Raw genomic sequence first — 20,174 nt, 5'->3', positions numbered from 1 at the left:
GTACTACTACAGTAGATAATAAAACATTTCTCTGCACAAAAAATATTTTTAATTTTGGAAGGGTCAGTTGTTATGGAAGAAGATAGAATAGCTCTAATAAAAAATAAAACAAAATCAGAAGACATACTTATCTTAGTCTACATCAGGGAAGCTTCCTGGGGGTAGCAGAATCAGAATCTAAGATAAGAACAGAATCATGGATAGAACTTAGAAAGGTGAGAGCAGAAGCCCATGGGGAGAACAACCTGAACAGAACAGTTATGAAACTCCAGAAGAGACATTTGGTGTGGTTTTCTGCAGTGCTGTATATTTTGGATCGGGTAATGTGAACTGTGTGATTCACGTGTATATTGTGTGATAGTGAAGGGGGTTGGGGTAACCAGAGATAATGGCATCATTTTTTTTTTTTTTGAGTTTTGATTTGTTCTGAGAAATGGTCTCATTGTATAGCCTTGGCTGTCCTGGAGCTCATAGTCCTCACATTTATAGAGATCTGGCTGCCTGTGCCTACTACTGAAACTGGCATTAAAGGTGTGTGCCCCACTCCCAGCATGTGAAAGACTGACTGGCCAGTAAGTTCCCTGGATTCTCCTCTGTCTGCTTCAAAGCCATGGGGTTAAAAGTATACCTTTCCACACTCAATCAGCATTTTTCAAATGTAGGTACTAAGGATCTGAATTAAAGTTTCATTGCTCGTGCAGCAAGTGCTTTAACCACTGAGCTCTTTCCTCAACCCATAGAAACCAAAGCTCAAATGCTCTTATAATAAACAACAGTATCTGGCCTTTCTCCAAGGAGAAAAAACAGCTATTAATGTGAATGTCTGACCAGGGTCAAACATGGCTAAGTGTCTTTAGTCACAAAAATCACTGCTCATTTGTCTCTACTATCTACAGGTTCAAACAGCAGAGATTCTAGATCCTTAGAACTTCCAACCATCGCAACAAAGTAAGGAAGAAAGAAGCAATACTATCAAGATATTCCAAATAAGATGTCAAAAGGTAGAGCTACTTGTTATGGAAAGGTGACTGTGCTTAAAAGAGAAATTCTAGATTGTATGCTTGCAGACTATGGGGGGCGGGCGGGACAAGGGCAGGGAGGCGTATATGCTGTTGGTCCCAAACTAACTCAATAATAATCAGTAATCATAAGTATATTTTGAGAAGGTAAAGAAAAAAATTAGCAGGTATATGACACAGACCTGTGATCTCAGCTACTGAAGAAGGAGGAGACAGAATCCTCACAAATGTAAGGGCTGTCTGGGCTGCAGAGTGAATTCAAGCATGGCCTGAGCGATTTGGCATGGTCCTGTCAGCAAAATTTAAAATAATTTACCCAGTGTGATCAAGACCCTAAATTTAGTTCCAAGTGTAGTTTCACTGGTTATTTTTGCTTAAACCACTGATTTGTTTTTCTTTCCCATGAATAGAATCAACCAGTGCTTGGCCTCACAACGCTATAGCAACTCACCAAAGGAGGTGGATAAACCGAAATAAATAAGTATCTTAGTCAGCTGTTTTGCTGGTGTTCTACGGCTCAGTTCCGGAAACTGCAGATCAGGACCCCTATGAAGTCACATAACTAAGTGTGGAGGTCAAAAAAGTAAATCTGACAACATTAAAATATTTCTGAACACCCGATGGCCAAAAGTTAACTCTTTTAAAATCAAAACAAGTTGAAGGCACTTCTGGCAGGGCTTGCTCAATTGGATTGTACAACGTGATTACAGCCTTGGCTCTGAACAGGAAGCATGCACACTGTGCCCTGTGGGTGTTGTTACACCAGAAAACACCCACAAACACTGCATTTAACACCTTGGATCTGAAGTAAGGCTGTTGTGAAATGTGATGTTTACTGCTACTTACAGTGTCTTCTGTTCATGTAGAAGAATAATCTTCTAACTGTAGAAAACAAAAACAATATTGTCCACCACCATTTTTCAGCATCTCAATATGAGATTAGTATGTATTTGAATTGGGTTGTGTTTAGAAAGTTTGATTTTACAACCTGCTTGTTTGAGAAGAGGTGAGTTAACGTGATTGCATAGAGGTGAGGACCGCAGTCCTCCACCTCCCAGGCCTAAATGTGAACTAAGAGAAGATAACAATGCCCTCACTACATACGTGCAGCTTTTGCCTTCCCACCCATTTCTGCTCAGTGATTAATGTTATGTTAACAGTCAACAAAATATATTATACAACATTTATTTCTCCCTCTTTCTCCAGTATATAAAGAGGAAAGATAGGATAGAGAGAATTTTATAAGAATTATCTCTAAAGTGTGGTTTCTGAAACTTTTTCTACTTGTCACCGTAGAAATCTTAGTGTGACTCCAGATATATAGGTCTATAAAAATAATGATATAAATAGACCATTTCACTGATAATAAAGAAAGAGTATTTTAAAAGCAATTCTTGATACATATATGATTTTACCACTTGCTCGTGATGAAAGTTAACTACATAATAAATAAATGGGTGTACTTTTCAATTTTTCATAGTTAAATTTTAACTGAATGTTTAATACTAGAAGATATAGAACACCATCAATGCTTTTCAGAATTTATCAGTATTTTTACTTTAAAATTGGTCACACTGAAATTTTGTGTATTTTGTGTGCTAGTTAATTTCATATCAACTTAACACAAACTAAAGTCATCAGAGAAGAGGGGGCCTCAGCCTAGAAAATGCCTCCACAACAAGACTCTAGAGAGTTTCCTTAATTATTGATTGATGTAGGAGGACCCAGCCTATTGTGGGTGGTACCACCAAGAGTGGGCTGGCGCTCCTGGCTTCTACATAAAGCAGGCTGATCAAGCAAGCCATGGAGAGCAAGCCAGGAGGCAGCACCCATCCATTGCCTCCGCTTCAGTTCTTGCCTCCAGGTTCCTGCCCTGTTTGAGCTCCTAGCCTGACTTTCATCAATGGTGGACATTGATGTGGAAGCATAAGCCAAATAAACCTATTCCTCCCCAAGTTATTTTTAGACATGACGTTTCATTGCAGCAATGGTGACTCTAAGATATTTTACATAATACGTAGTACAGAGTGGAAGGAGTATATGCATTGTATTTCAGAAATGGCTGGGAAATCTCTTCTAACATTAAGCCAAAAGGTATTTGATTCTCTTTAAAAATTAAATTCTTGCCAAAAATCTTGAGCAGTAACATTTAAAATTGTTATGCTGTGTGTGTAATTCATGTGTACATATGAGTAGGCTAGAGATGCATGTTGGGTGTCTGTCCTCTGTTGATATCAACTTTGTTTTTGGGGACAGGCTCTCTGACTTAACTAAGAGCTCACTTATGAGCTAGTCAGGTCTGAGTCTGTTACCAATCCACTGGAGGCGGGGGGCGGCGCAGAGCTGAGGTACACTGGCAGGCCAGGCTCCTAGGAAGGGGAATGATAAATTGAGTCCTTAAGTATTGGTAAAAGACCTGACTTAGAGATAAGAAATAAAAAATTCAGTTTGCAATAGAATCTCTAATGATTCAATGGGATTGAAATCAGGAGGGTTTCTGTGACCCTGATTACTTTTTTATTATTATTTTCTTGGCAGCTTTATTTGGTATATCAGCATATTTTGCAATTATCACCCTGCAGTCCCTTCAGTCACATCTTTTGCTTGAGTGAGCAGTAAATAACAAGGAAAACCAGGGACAATTAACTATTATTGTAGTGCTATGACTAATGAAAATTGGTACATTGCACTTTGGGGAAAGCTTACTTATTAACATGCCTGTGGGGGGTAGGTTAATATTGCTACTTTAACTTTGCATAGGAGAAACCAGAGCAGAATAACTTAGCCAAGGTTATCCAGTGATCTGTGGCAGTCAGAATTACACAACAGAGTTCCTCCTAGCCATGGCTCCAAGCCACCTCATGAAGAACAAGGGCCTCATCAGCATCCCTCAGTTGTATCTCAGACTCTAAACATAGAATCCATCTTGGCATAAGGCAGCCAATTTGCTGGCTAACATAAAACATATGTATTAACAAATAGAGCTTAATTTTCCCAAAGCTTATAAAAAGTGTTAGCTGAGAGTTTATATGTTTTTATTATATTAATCCCTTTCCATCTTTCCCCTGATTCTCAAAGTTTTTCAAACTCTTTTTTTCAAGAATTGTGAACTAATAAAAGCTTTAATATTCAAAGAAGAAATCACCAACGATGAGGTGACAATGCAGCGGAAGGTTGATGGAGGTAGGAACTCAGCAACCACCAAATCCCATTGTCTCCTCTTCCTTATTTTCATTAGTTTGATCAATAGGCTTGGGACTTGCTCAGTAGTTGAGTTTCTGTACTGTTAAATTTGGAACATACACTGAAGCATATCCTTATGTAACAGGAAAGAACATTTTACAATAGTGACTGGTTAGCTACTGGAAAATTCTGAGTAATCTTGTTGCTCAACTAGATTTTTGTGATTGATGGTAGCAACAATCTGGAAGACAAGAAAGGAGACCTTGCAGCAAAAGGTTCAAAATGAGCCTGGTGTGATGGTGCACACCTAGAATCCCAGCCACTGGGAAGCTGGGGAAGGTCAGTCTCCACACAGAGAGGTCCTTCCTGTCTCAAACACAAAACAAAAAGAGCTCAGAAAGGATTTCCTTTTTCTGAGAGAGATATTAAAGACTTGAACTAGGTCACTGACCATGAGGATAACAAGCTAAAAACAGATAAAAGAGAGTTAGAGTTACAGGGGAAAACAACAGCCAGGGATGCTAGAGTGAATGGATGTAGGAATCATGAGACAGGACAGTAAGTACACTGGCCAGGCTTCTGCTTAGAGAACTGGGTGGAAAAAGGCAACATTTGGTGAGACTGGATTCATAGGAAGCAAGCCAGACAGGAGCTGCACATGATGCAAATGATTTGGGCTGGAAAGTCTCCTTATGCTGGAGGGTATTGAGTTTGAAATTCAGGAAGCATCCAGAAGATGATTGCGCTGGGTGGTCTTCTACGCAAGTCTAGATTCAGGTCAACTCTGTTCCAGCCTAAAGATGTCAAATCAATGCTGTTCAGCTTTGCATCCAGCTGCTGTTTTATTCTAAGTGAAGGTTAAAGTCCTCACTTTGACTCACTTTGTCATAGCTTGTTTGAGCCATGAAATAGCTGTACACTTGGTGAGGACTAGGAAGATGGTCGGTCAAACATCCGGCTCTGACTAGTAAGCTCAGCGTCACTTACAGAAGCACATTGATAGGGAGTGCATCTCACAGATGTTCCTCTTGTCCTTCTTTTGTTTCCACTGCCTTTCCTAATCTTTCACATTTTTCTTATCTCTTATCAGAATCACTAAGATAAAAGATAGCTGTAAAACATTAAACAAAAGCAAAAAACAAATGATCATAATGATTGTTAGACTGAAGAATACCACATATTCATGCTGTAAATATTCAATATGTATTAATTTTCATACCCACTTTAAAAGATCTAAGTACTTTTAATATCTTCTGAAGAATGAAGCTGTCTCTGTAATAATAATCACATTACAAGTTGTAAGAAATCAATTCTAAACATACCGATTCATTTTGCATTGATTTAACCTTGACAATATTCTCCAGGATAAGTGTAGTCCTTTTGTTTCCACGCAGTGTGTCAAGAGATTTAGATGCAGCAACTGAGCCTTTTTATTTTTAATTTAAGGAAAAATGTTTGGGAAAAGTTGTTTTTTGAAATAAACCCAAAGTTGATCACTGTTAAGTTTATAAAGAAAAAAGCAAATAACAGGAATATTGGTTGAACTTTAACAGATCCGTTCTCAGTTATTTCAGAAAACATGTCTTTAAACTGAAAAAGTTGTCACTTGTCTACACTGTACAACTTGACTTAGTAAATTACATTTGGACTAAGAGTGACACCATGTGGTATAATGTTGAAAATGTCTTAAATCTAGGTTTGAAAAAAAAAGAAAGCATTGCAATGCATGGGGTTGTGGCAACACGGTATATCATCTGCCTTTAAAATAAGAAATAATATGTAAAGTACAATTTCAATTAATCCATTAATAGTTTTTTTCTCCAGCACAGATCAGATCAAAATAATATGTTCTATGTGTACAACCATGATCAATATGTAAATAAAAACAGTAAATACAAGTAATTTTGTGTTTCTGGAAAGAGGCTGCATGAATCCAGCATACTACAGAGGCATTGACTTCTGTCTTAGTTAGGGTTGCTATGAAGAGACACCGTGATTAAGGCAACTCTTATACAGGATAATATTTAGTGTGGGGCTCACTTAGAAGTTCAGAGGTTCAGTCCATTATCATTAAGGCAGGAACATGGCAGCTTCCAGGCAGGCATGGTGTAGGCAGGTTAAGTGTTCTAAATCTTGTTCCAAAGACAAACAGAAGACTGTCTTCAGGCAGCTAGGAGGAGGGTCTCAGCCCACTCCACAGTGAAACACTTCTTCCAAGAAGACCACCTCCTTATACTGCTGCATCCTTGGTAAAACATATTCAAACCGGCATAGTGGCTATAAATCCCAAACGATTAAGACAGGGAGATCTCTGATTTCAAGGTCATCTGGAACAGAGCAAGTCCCAGATCCAGGCGATGTGATACACACCTTTAATCTGGGCCACCCCTTCTGCTGGAGACCTATGTAAGGACATTGGAAGAAGGAAGATTCCCTCTTCTTCACCTGCTTGCCTTGTGGGACTGAGCTGCTCTAGAACCTTGGACTTCCATCCACAGCTACTGCTGACCATTGTTGGGGAGTTGAAATACAGACTGTTAAGTCATCAACAAATTCCCTTACTATATAGAGACTACCCATATGTTCTGTGACTCTAGAGAACTCTGACTAATACAGAAGTTGGTACCAGGAGTGGTTCTAGAGGAACAGAAAGTATAAAGATGAATCTTTTAAAAATCTGGAGTTGGTGTGATAATTCACCAGCTCATTCAGTTACTGAAACCTCTCCAGATTCTCTCTCTCCTGAGACCTCAGAGAATATTGAAGACCCATGGTTGAAACAATGTTTCAAGCTTAAAGAAGCTAATGCCTTTGATTATCCTGATGCATTATGTGATTCCGTATACAACACTTTCTACAAGTTGGGGTAAAAAAATCTAAAAATGATTTTGCTGGCTGGTTGTTCTTAATATCTTGGGGGAAATGATGGAGGAAAAGGAAGTAGGTGTGTGATAAAATCAAAAGGCTCCAGATTCAAGTAAACAATATAAAAGTTAAAAAAAAAAAACATATTCAAACCATTACATTCCAATCCCTGGCCCCGTAGACATTTATTACTTGCCAGTCATGATCATATCAATCTTTCAGAAAGATCTACCATCTGAGGTCCAATTGTTTTGTTTTAATTTGGTACATAAAATTAATAACCTACCTAAAAAATATCTGTAAAACACTTATTCAGTATTATTACACATACATAGTTTAAATGAAATGCTCCCAGCTGAGATGACAATGTTTCCTCCACAAGTCATATCCCATCTAAAATCCCATCACCAGACATGAGAAACCTTCTTCTGCATTGTTGGTTAGGCATGTCCAAGAGACTCCTAAATCATTATAGGCATTATCATTATCCTTGGTTATGTTAATAATATACATATTGCTGAAGACACAATTTACTTCACATACAGGGAACAGAAATCCATGAGCTGAAAGTGACCTAAAAAAGTCTCCGTTCAAAGGACTGGCTTTTGTGGCAGCAGAAGACAAATTCAAGGTTCCAAAGGAAGAAAGGAATCAACCAATAATCCTACCTATCTATCATGTATGTGAATGACAATAATGACCAGCATGGCACAATAACCCTAAAATTATTTCCTAACAGGGAAATTGTACCTGTTACTAGAAACCTAGCCAACTGTCCAGAGCTAATGAAGTGATGGATCTTAGAGAAGAACCTACAACTGCCAATCTACTAAACTACTGTAATTCCTAACCACATCTCTCCATATGCTCACAGATAAGTGAAGTCCTCAGCCCTCATTAAGGAAACTACTCTTTGCAATTAACTGAGACCATTACAGAAAACCACAAAATGCAGGTTTCTGAGGCCAGTCCCAATTACTGCACCTAAAATTCAACTCCTGAACATGAATGTCAGGTTTTTACTATGAAGATAGTAAGAACCAGAGAATCAGAGATTCTAGTAGGAAGCTATTGCCCATATCAGAAGCTACTCCATAATGTCTCACCAACAAGACTGCCTAAATGTGAGTTTAGCAAAGATGACACTAATTAACATGTTAATGTAAATGGGGATGGGGGTGGCTCCTGAGGCCTCAACCCAAGACAAAGTACTTTAGGCAACTAAAGAATTACAAGGGTAAGAAAATAGTCTTACCAAGGGAAGAGCACACTAATTTTTTTACTCAATACTAAGTTGTTGTCCCTTAAAACTTATTCATATATGAAACATTATATACACAAAGTAGGCTGTGTTTATGTATTCAGGAATTTATATAAATATATTTGGGTGTGTTCTTTAGTATATTTGGCTCTCGGGAACTCACATTGTAGATCTTTTCCTACTTGACAACATGCAAGCCCTTTTTCCTGTGCTTTCTTTAAATTTATATATGGGATTAGAAAGTAAATTCTCAAGTGAAACAAAGAAGTTGAATATTGATGATGAATATTAATTCAGAATATGAAATCCAAAAGAAAATTGAAAATGTTCTCTTTAGAGAACTTTTAATTCAGATTCAATATTGCAAAGCAGTTATAATTCTAGAAAATGGGTGAAATAATTACATGCGAATTTAGTGACTCTCAAGTACAAAATTCTGAAGATCATTGTGTTGTGCCAGGGAAATGTTAGTGATCTCCAAAATCACACATAAGAAGTAATCTGATGGGGCATGGACTATGCAGCCAGTCCCATAACACCCAGAGAAAGCTCCAATTCCATGTGCTCTAACATGCCCAGGATCACAGGATTAGAGGTGAGGAGAACATAACATTTGATGCAACACCACTGGGTATAACTGCGACCAGCAGGATCCAGGGAAAGAAGAACCCCACCTGACCAGTGGCACCGGTACCTTATAGTCTGGGCTGGTTTACCTTGGGTGTGACCTCCAAAGCCAGTCCCACAACACCCAGAAGAAGCTCCACTCCTAGGCACTCTAAGATGCCCAGGATCCCATTTGTGCATGCTTGAATCAAAATATCAATAGTTAGACAGGTGCCCAAGGAAAAACCACACATATTTAAACTGCACAGATTAAAATTGATAGTATGCTTGTGTATGTATGTGAAGCAATTCTTTACATATTACAATAAAGCGTGTTACTGGTATACCACACAATCCCACAAGGCACACAGTTATAGAAAGAATCACTCCTACCTTAAAGAGATGCTTGTTAAACAAAAAGGAAGAGTAAAAAAAAAAAAACCAAGGACAGACAGAATAATGCTTTGTTAACTCTATATTTTTCTTAAAATGTTGATGAAATAGGAACAAGCATCTGACAGACACCTGGTTATCAAAGAAGCTGAGGAACTAAGGCAGCCAATATACTATCAGGATGTGTTGACATTAGAATGGAAACCTGGAATCACTTTTTTAAGATGGGGATGTGATTATGCTTGTGTTATCTACAGAGAATGAAAAAAAATATGGCTACCAATAAAACATAAAAATTAGATCTGACCAAGGAAAACCTCTTATCAAATGAGACATGAGTGTCTCCATAAAGCAAATAGCCCAGGTGATTCAGTCTCACAGACTGTCTCGGTTACTGATTTCCCCAAAATATGCATACAAATCAACTTCAAAGGGGCTAGCCCAAATGATCAATCACACAGAGACTGTATACCACTGAGACTGGAAAACACTGAGACTGGAAAACAAAGGCTACAGCTAGTGTTTGCTGATGATTCTCTGGCTTTTTGTTTTCCAGATGAACCATTATTTCCCTTGAGCCCCAAATAGAAATTCTTCACCCAATTCATCAGGAAGAAATTATAAGAAGACCATCATCCCGGTTCCTTAAGTTGGGGGGTAGATAGGGTCTGTAGTGCCTTTTGTTACGATTGTGATCATCTAGGGTGGTAGACTGACACTGGTTATGATCAGGGATTGATAAAAAATTAAAATTTTGTTTGAATTATTGTGTATTGATAGAAATTTAAAGTTTTTTAACTATTGTATATTGTTAAAATTTTAAGGTTTTTTGTTTAATTATTGGATGTTAATGGAAATTTAAGGTTATTTGTTAGATTATTGCTTGACTATATTGTATAGACGCTGTTTATTTAAATGTAATGTAAAGTTCTAGTTTTATGGTTCATATAATTTCAATTTTATGTAGCTTGTTAGTGTTAGAGGAAAGGACAATTCTCAAACAGAAGGGGGAATATAAAGTGGAAATTTATGGTTTCTTTGGAAACTCAAGTTAGGTCATATAATGTATTGCTAGGGCAGAGAGATAAATGAATGTTTTGCTGAAGCAGACAAGGAAGAGAGGATATTTTTCTCAAGCAGACATATGAGAGGATGTGTTATTTCTAAAAAGAATATAAATATGACCCACAGACAGTGAGAGGAGGATCTGGCCTTGGTTCAATTTGCTCTGCCTCACTAGTGTTTGCTGATGATTCTCTGGCATTGGTTAGACTTGCCCAGTGTTGCAAATCCTTGCTTGTTGCAACTCTGTAGAGAGTAACTTTCCAAAGAACTTCTCATGATACTCTGGTGGCTTCCTGCCATTGCTGATTCGTGAGTGGTGTTTGCTGAGTGGACTGGACTATAAGGCAACTGCTGATGCAAGTTGGTATGTTTGCTAGAAGACTGAACTGCTGACAACGAAGACTGGAATTGCCTCCCAAAAACTATTTCTAAACAGGTCCACATCCCCTTTACCCTATCAATATTTCTTCTCCACTACTTCTGGTGGATGATGGGCTAGAGGGGAGGGTGAAGCATTTAAGAACCCTCATTAAAGTAGATTTTGAAATATCCAAGCCAACACTTGTATTGCAAGGAAGACTGAGCAGAGTGCTGTAAGAGTATCAACCGAACTGAGTACAAATGCACACAATAGAAACAAATTCTCTTTTACTATGTAATCCAGGACTGAGACATGGGACTAAAAGTTCAAGTCAGTTATCCTAGGATCCCTGACTACTCATTCTCTTCTCAGAGAAACAGTATGTTCGATCCCCAAAGGAGTACCAAGGACACAAGGATGAGCTATTTGTTCAAGGAAAGACAATTTTCCTAAATCAGCCTTTCTTAGTCAGGTTTCTATTGCTGAAATGAAACACCATGACCAAAGCAACTTGGGGAGCAGAAGGTATATTTGGCTTATACTTTAACATCATAGTCTATCACAGAAGAAAGCCAAGACAGAAACTCAAACAGGACAAGAACCTAAGGTCAGAAGATGATGAAGATGACACAGAGGGTGCTGCTTACTAGTTTATTCATCTTGGCTTGCTCAGGCTTCTTTTTTATTGAATCCAGAAAAATTAGCCCAGGAAAGATACCACCCACAGTAGGCTGGGCCCTCCCCCATTGATCACTAATTAAGGAAATGCCCTATAGGATTATTATAGAGGCACTGTCTCAACTGAAACTCCTTCCTCTCTGATAACTCTAGCTTATGTCAAGTTGACATAAAACTAGCCAGCACACAGGCACTTCTTTGAAGAAAAGTACTAACATAGTAAATAAGATAAAAGTTTCAATAATTGCTTTGAACTTTGAGGTACCTAGGATATATTTTGAATCAAGTGTTTTAGCCATAAAGCTTTACAGCATTCCTTTCTAGCCCATAGCCCCTGAGACATTTCAGAAAGCCTTGTCACGGAGTCAGGAGTTGATTCCCCAAGACAGAGGAAGAAACAAAAATCCTGGGTCAACTTTGACATTCCAATCATATTTATTTGTTGTCATTATTCTCTGGTTCCTATTGAGTTTAACTTTCCAATAAAATTAACACATGTACACACACACACACACACACACACACACACTCAGGCAGTTTCTCAGAGCTCTCATGCCTAGCTTACTTTATAAGAACAAGCAAGACACCAAGAAAGGATAACATATTACTTAAGGAGAGCTTTCATTGGACTGAATGGGTTGAAACTGTCAAAAGGGTTAAATCTTGATCCATGATGTCTGTAGGGGCTGGCTACAAGCCCTGACCTTCAGCCTGGAAATGCTTGGGTACTAGCAGTGATAGAAATCTCAGAAAGGTTGAAAGCATCCTTGCTTGCTAGGACAACTTCTGAGGCTTCCTGCTGGAGTACCAGTTCCCACAGGCGATGGTTCTAGAAGGAAAAAAAAATAATGTGTTACCCTGAGCAGATAGACAAGAGCTGAAAAAGTATCTTTCTTTATACATCCACCTAGATGGTGAGAATACATGTGCTACCCTGAGATTTTGGACATAGGAGTAAAATATCCCCAGACTGTTCTTTTAGTAGAAAAAGCATGGAAAGAAATATTAAAGCAATATTGTACACTATCATAATCGATACCAATTATCAGTGGTTTCTTTGATCCTATGATTCTATTAACCAAGAAATTCAGAGTAATGTCTGAGATAACTAGTTCATGTAATATTTGGCCTGGGAAAAGATTTTTCCCTTTGCATATTGGCATAGGTAGGTCAGGAAATGTCACTGACATGAAGAGAGTGCAGGTGTGAGAACAAGCTAGTTAGAGAAGGATGCAAACTTGACAATGCGTCTACACCACTGGACTCAGACAACTGAAATCCCTTGTCTTTACATTTTGTTCAACGGAGAACTTCTCATGGTTGTAAAATGTTTCAGTGGTCAGGAGTATAATGACTTCAAATATATAATTCTTCTGTATTGGACTCTACACTGTTAAGACTATTGATGTATGTTAGCATATATGCCATCATATATGAGGCTCCCACTAAATTTTAAATGAAGGTCTAATACTGTGGTGGTTTGAATATGCTTGGTCAATGGGATGTGGCACTATTAGGAGGTGTAGCTTTGTGGGTATGACGTTGTTGGAAGAAGTGTGTCGTTGTGTAGGTGGGCTTTGATTAAGGTCTCCCATGCTCAGGCTCTACCCAGTGTGGAAGAGATCCGCCTCCTGACTGCCTGCAGAATGTCGTCTCCTCCCATCTGCCTTTGGATCAAGATGAAGAACTCTCCACTCTTCCAGCACCATGTCTGCCTACATGCTGCCATGCTTCCTGACAAGATGATAATGGACTGAACCTTTGAAACTGTAAGCCAGCCCTATTATATGTCCTTTATAAGAGTTGCTTTCATCCTGCTGTCTCTTCACAGCAATATAACACTAAGATAAATACCGTTCATTCAGTACTCCTAGCTCAGGTCTACCACACAACAATAATTATCCTAATAGACAAAATCTGAAAATAGTTAACAAAGTCCTCTAGTAAATGAGAACATTTGCAAAGGTATCAGGCAAGTCTTGCAAACTGAGTTTTAGATTCTATAAAATAAAATTAGCATCTGGATTGTTCCTCCAAAATCACCTACTACATAAATATGCAACCCTCTAATTTTACAGAAAACTCTCTATTAATAATTTATCTTTATTTGCACTATTGAAATTTCCATGTCTCTTTACCTCATGTTAACACAAAGACTATGGATTTCATCTGAAAGGTAATAAAGTTAGTTTATTCTGAAGTCGTTAAATGACCATGGCCTGGGAATATATATCCTCAATTCCATGATCTAATATAAAGGCAGTTTCATGAAGCTGTATACTTTTAAAAAGCAAAGAATATTATAAACCATAGCAAGTTTAAAATGAATGGTGCCTAGATCAGAGAGGCAGCCAGAGCAAACTGAGGGAAGTCTTTGTACTGACCCATGATGCTATCTGATGACATTTTTAGGTTTGGGGTTAGTGGAAGCTAGTGGTCTCCTAAGTTAATACATTACAAAGGTTTCCCTTAGTCATAAGTTATTAGTTCTGACCAGAGGTGGGCAAGGAATGCCTATTACAGAGGGCTAGAACAATAGAAAGATAAGACAATTAAGTTTCAGGCTGTAACATTCTAATCATGGATATATTATATTATTGAACTTATGTGTATATATATATATATATATATATATATATATATAAATATATATATATATAAATAATGAAACCCTAGTCAGACAAAAAGTCTTTGCAGCCACAATTTCTTTTCAGGAGTTTTGTTCACATTTATTACTATTGCTACTTGTCGCTTCTGTACACCTAAGGGAAAAGAGATCAACCTTACCTCATCTTCTTCATGATAGCAAAGTTAGCAGAGTCCCTGGGTTTTATACAACAATCCCGGTTCCAATCTTTCACCTCTAAAAACACCCTTGTATTGTGTTATAACTAAGGATCATCAGAGGGAGAATATAGCAGGTGCCCACACAGCTAGATAGATTTCTCTACCTGTCCTCCGCAAAGCCCTGTCACACAGCCGAAAAGTGAAAAGTGAAACCATTCCTGAATGAAGGAGCACCAGTGCTGGGCCTCTCCACCCTCCACTTGTTTCTCAGGAAAGGATAAAGTTCCATGTTTCCCAGGCACAGGTCCAGGGGCTTATTCTGGGCACCTGATTCTTAAATCGCTCTCCCTCTGCTGGGCATTCTAATAGGAATGTTCTTTGTAACAGTTCTGCACCAACATGGCAAAATGAGCCACAGAGCCCAGCGGCAGATCTTTTCTCTTCAGATTTGCTCCTCTCTCTGTTTGAATGTCAGTCTTCTAATTAGGAAGCAAAGCAGATCATCGAGAGACCTTGCATGGAACTGAAGACGGCTTGCCCAGCCTCTTTCCCTGACACAAGGCTAGGCCCTGGAGATCTATTAGCAAAAGTCTTCATTCTGATGAGAGGAACTTCAAAGGCCCCAAATGAGGAAAGAGGTGTGGGTGGAAAATGTTGAAATGACAAATAGCAATATTTCTGCTGACAAAAGACAAAGATGAAGCAAATGTTAGAACAGAAAACATGGTTTTATTTTGCAAGCTCTGGCTGGAAGCTATCATCAAAGTCCTTAACGGAAATGAAAAAGGTGTCGATTTAACAGCACACTGGAGCCAACCTGGATTTCTAACGACAAAATTCATCTTTGAAACAACAAAAGCTTATAAAGCAGCAGAAAAATATCAATGCAGAAAGTAACGCATTTGGCCCCAAAATAGTCTAGTGCTGTGCATTTGTTTGAGAATGTCAGAGGCTCAGGCCACTTAGGGATCATCTGGGCAAACCCTTTTGTCTTACAAAGAGGAAACTGGACACAAAGAACCTTCTCTAACTTGCTCAAGGTCATATAACTAGTTACTGACTTAGGAATTGTTAGAAGTCACCTCTGGCCTACATGAAACCGGACTCTGATGGCTTCTATCTGCAAACCCACCCGTGTCCAGCTATCAAGGCAGCTCCACTCAGGACTGGAGTTCAAGTTCACGAGATTCAGTGGCCTGGTGTTTGTCTTCCTTTCTTTGAAACGGGCTATGTGCACTGAACCAGTGACTTGCAGAAGCCCACCTCATTACCAGTGCTCACAACTGTGCAGATAGCTGCCCTCTGCAGTTAGATCTGGCTGATATATGACAGCAGGACAGAGAGCAAAGATTGCAGCGTCCAAAGTGTAGCAAGCAAAATGTATGGAGATCTGGCAAAGACCTAGAAAATCCCAGAAATTGAATGCCACAGAGCTAAATATTATACATAAAAATATAAAGGTAAAATATCTTTTTAAAATTCTACATAGTGTAAACAAGAACCCCTGAGAAGAGTCAGGTCTGCAGAGACTGACTGACTTGAAATTCAGCATTATGGAGACATTGGAATGTGATAGGAACAAGGGCTAATTAACTTGTCTTAGGATAATGTTAGCCTCTGCAAGAGCTATACTTTGCCTTTTTCATGTCAGGACCAATATCCTATGACTAACTGATCAAAGCCTTTTGTAATCTATTAACTTAGCGGACTACTAGTTTCTACCAACTGAAATCCTAAGAATATCATCAGATTGGGTTTATAGAATAACCTCTCCCATCCAGCTGCAACCACCTCTCTAGCAAATGTATTTTAAACTTGCCTTGATTTGTGACTTTTCTTGTTCTGTAAAATTACACAACTTCATGAAACTGCCTCCACATTGGACAATGGAATTGGGAGTAACATGGTCGCAGTCACTCAACATGGCTCTGGAATAAGCGATCTCTTATTTCTTTTAAGATGAGGGCTGAAGATTTTTGCACTGGCAATTGTGTGAGGACCATCAGAATGAGTCAATAAATGAGATGTTCTGAACTTTACTAAAGCTCAAAGAACACATTGTACCTCACACAATAATAGTGGGAGACTTCAACATCTCATTTTTAGCACCATTTGTTGAAAAAGCTATCTTTTTTCCACTGAATGGTTTTAGATCCTTTGTCAAAGATCAAGTGACCAAAGGTGTGTGGGTTCATTTCTGGGCCTTCAATTCTATTCCATTGATCTACTTGCCTGTCACTGTATTAATACCATGCAGTTTGCAACACTATTGTTCTGTAGTACTGCTTGAGGTAGGGATACCAATTCCCCCAGAAGTTCTTATACTATTGAGAATTGTGTTAGCTATCCTGGGTTTTTTGTTATTCCAGATAAATTTGAGAATTGCTCTTTCTAACTCAATGAAGAATTGAGTTGGGGTTTTGATGGAAATTTCACTGAATCTGTATATTGCTTTTGGCAAGATGGCCATTTTTACTATATTAATCCTGCCAATCCATGAGCATGGAAGATTTTTCCATCTTCTGGGGTCTTCTTCGATAACAGTCCATGGAAAATCAGAGAATGGCAAGAACATAATTTAAAACTCTGTAATCCATCATATTGGAAAATCTAAAAGAAATGGACAATTTTCTTGATAGTTACTAGTTACCAAAGTAAAATAAAGATTAGATAAACAATTTGAATAGACCTATATCCACTAGTGGAATAGAAGCCATCATTAAATGTCTCCCAATCAAAAAACAGTCCAGGCTGCACAGGTAATTCTACCAGGCTTTCAAAGAAGAGCTAATGCCAATACTTCTCAAGTAATTCCACAAAAAATAGAAAGAGAAGGGACATTGTCCAATTTATGAGGTCACAGTTACCCTTATAGCCAAACCATATAAAGACTTAACAATGAGAATTATAGACCATTTTCCCTTTTGAACATAGATACAAAAAGTTCAATAACATACTTGCAAACCAAACCCAAGAACATACCAAATAGATCATCTACCATGATCAAGTAAGAATCATGCCAGATATTCAAAGATGGTTCAACATGGGGAAATTATGTAAATGTGATCCATCATACAAATAAAGTGAAAGAAAAAAGCCACATGATCCTTTCACTAGATCCTGAAAATTTCTTTGACAAAATCCAACACTCTGTCACAATAAAAGTACTGAAGAAATTAGGAATATAAGCAAAGTAACGAAATATAATAGAAGTAATTTTACAGCAAGCCTATACCCAATATCAAATGAAATGAAGAGAAACTCAAAGCAATCCTACTAAAATCAGGAACAAGACAAAGTTGTTCACTCTCTTTATTCAAGTATTATTTAACATTGTACTTGAAGTGCTAGCTACAAAAATATGGCCATAGAAGCACATCAAAGGTATACATATTGGAAAGGAAGAAATCAAACTATGTGAATTGTAGCTGATATCACAGTATACTTAAATGACCCTAAAACTTCCACTAGGGAACTCATATAGCTGTTAAATATTTTGAGCAAAGTGCCTGAATACAAGATTAACTAACTAAAACAAAACAAAAAATAAGACCAAGAACAAAACCAACAAACAAAAAAGGTAACACTCCTATACACAAATGAAAAACATAACTGAGAACAAAATCAGGGAAAATATTTTGGGGTAATTCTAACTGGCAAGTGAGACTTGAATGCTAAAAACTTCAAGTCTTCAAAGAGATTGAAGAAGATATCAGAGATTGGAAAGTTCTCCCATACTCATGAAATAGTAGGATTAACTTAGTAAAAATGACCATTCTCCTAAAAACAGTATTCATCAAAATTTGTACATAAGTCTTCATAGACCTTGAAAGGATAATTCTTATCTCCATGTAGAAAAATAAAAAGTCTATGATATATAAAATAATCCTGAACAATTAAATAAGTGTTGGAGGTATCATCATCCCTGATTTCAAGTTGTACTACAGAGTTATAGTAATAACAACTGCATGGGATTGACATAAAAACAGGCATGTTGATCAGGAGAATAGAATGAAAACACAGACATAAATCCATACACCTATAGACACCTGATTTTTTAAAAAGAATCTGAACGCATGCAATGGAAAATAGGAAGCATCTTCAGCAAACGGTGCTGGTGTAACTGGATGTCTGCTTGTAGAAGAATGCAAGTACATTTATATTTATCACCCCTGCACAAAACTCATGTCCAAGTTGATCAAAAGCCTCAACATACACTAGAAATACTGAACCTAATAGAAGGGGAAGTGGAAAGCAGCCTCAAATGCATTATCACAGAAGATAAATTTTTAAATAAAATATTAATAGTATAGACACTAAGATCAACTTAATAATGTGACTTTATGAAACTGAGAAGCTCCTGTAAGGCAAAGAATACTGTCAAATAGACACACTGTCAGACTATGTTTATTGAAGCTTTACTTATAATAGAAACTGGACACAAACTAGATGTCCCTCAACAGCAGAACAGATAAGGAAATTAGGTACATTTATCCAATGAAGTATTACTCAGCTGTTAAAAATGACATGATAATCCTAGAACACAGCTGAATAGTACCACAAGAAAATTCCATGCAAAACTGAACCTGATTGTTCATAGCAAAAATACAGGATTGGTCATAATTAGTAAAAAAAAAAAAAAATGACATAATGAAATTTGCAGGCAAATGGGTGGAACTAGAAAAATATCCTGGGTGAGGTACTCCAGACATTGAAAGACCAATATATTATGAATTCACTTATAAGTGAATATTATCTATTATGTAAATTATAATCAAGCTACAGTAGACCCAGAAAGTGGGAAGAAGAAAGGGATTGAGGAAGTGAATTAAAAGAGCTAAAATTGAAGAGTGGGTGATCTAAAAAGAGCTAAAAATTCATGGGTGGTTTGGAAATCTAGTACAGTGGAAACTTCACATAACATATGAGGGCCATTCTAATGAAATTTTGAAATAATGAGGAAGACTGAACCCAACTGGCTAACTCTTGTCACCAACCAAAACTTCTAATACTGGAACTAGGTTTTATCTAATTGAGTTGTTGGCCAAAAGAGTCCCCTGGAAATCCCCACACAACAGAGACTGTTGATAAGTCCAAAGGTTGTTCTCCACGAAGAGACAGCAAGGTCCCATTGTTGAAGACAACACCCACAGAACTCAGTGAACAAGGAGAAGTGGAGATGGTGCCTACATAGAACCTTCACCTCTAAGTTCTAGTGTTTTCAGTTTGGGAAGGTAGTTGGCAGGCTAATAGAAGGAAAACATAAACACCAGCCCAGCTATAATACTTTTGATCTACAATCTGTCCTGAATGGAAAATATGCTAGTGTAAAGCTGGTACAAAGCTCATGTGAGTAACCAACCCGGGTCTGATTTCACTTACAGCCCACTACGCAAGATGTAACCCATAACTGACACTGCTTGGGCTTGGGTGACTAAGGACCAGAAAGAAAATAGCACAGAGACCAATGGTAAAACCAAGTACTACTGGTAAACTAAAAAAGTAACAATAATATGACTCCTAATAATATTCTGCTATACTCATAGACTGGTACAATCCCACTAAAATCAGGGATTAGACAAGGCTGCCCCCTCTCTCCATATCTATTCAATATAGTAATTTTAAGTTCTAGCTAGAGCAATTAGACAACAAAAGGAGGTCAAAGGGATACAAATTGGAAAGGAAGAAGTCAAACAATCACTGTTAGCAGATAGTATATTTAAGTGACCACAAAACTCCACCAGAGAACTCCTACAGCTGATAAACAACTTCAGCAAAGTGACTGGATATAAATTTAACTCATAAGCATAATATTAGAAGAGCCAGTTTTATTCAGAGTTTAGAATTAAGTACAATAATCAAAATCATATGGAGATGGTGCCAAAATCATATCGTATTATTTGCATCAAGATAGGCAGATCGATGGAACACAACCACATATACATGATAAATTGAC

This window comes from Apodemus sylvaticus, chromosome 12 (genome assembly GCF_947179515.1).
Source record: "Apodemus sylvaticus chromosome 12, mApoSyl1.1, whole genome shotgun sequence".
In the NCBI taxonomy this organism is placed as follows: Eukaryota; Metazoa; Chordata; class Mammalia; order Rodentia; family Muridae; genus Apodemus; species Apodemus sylvaticus.
This window is presented reverse-complemented; position numbering follows the sequence as displayed.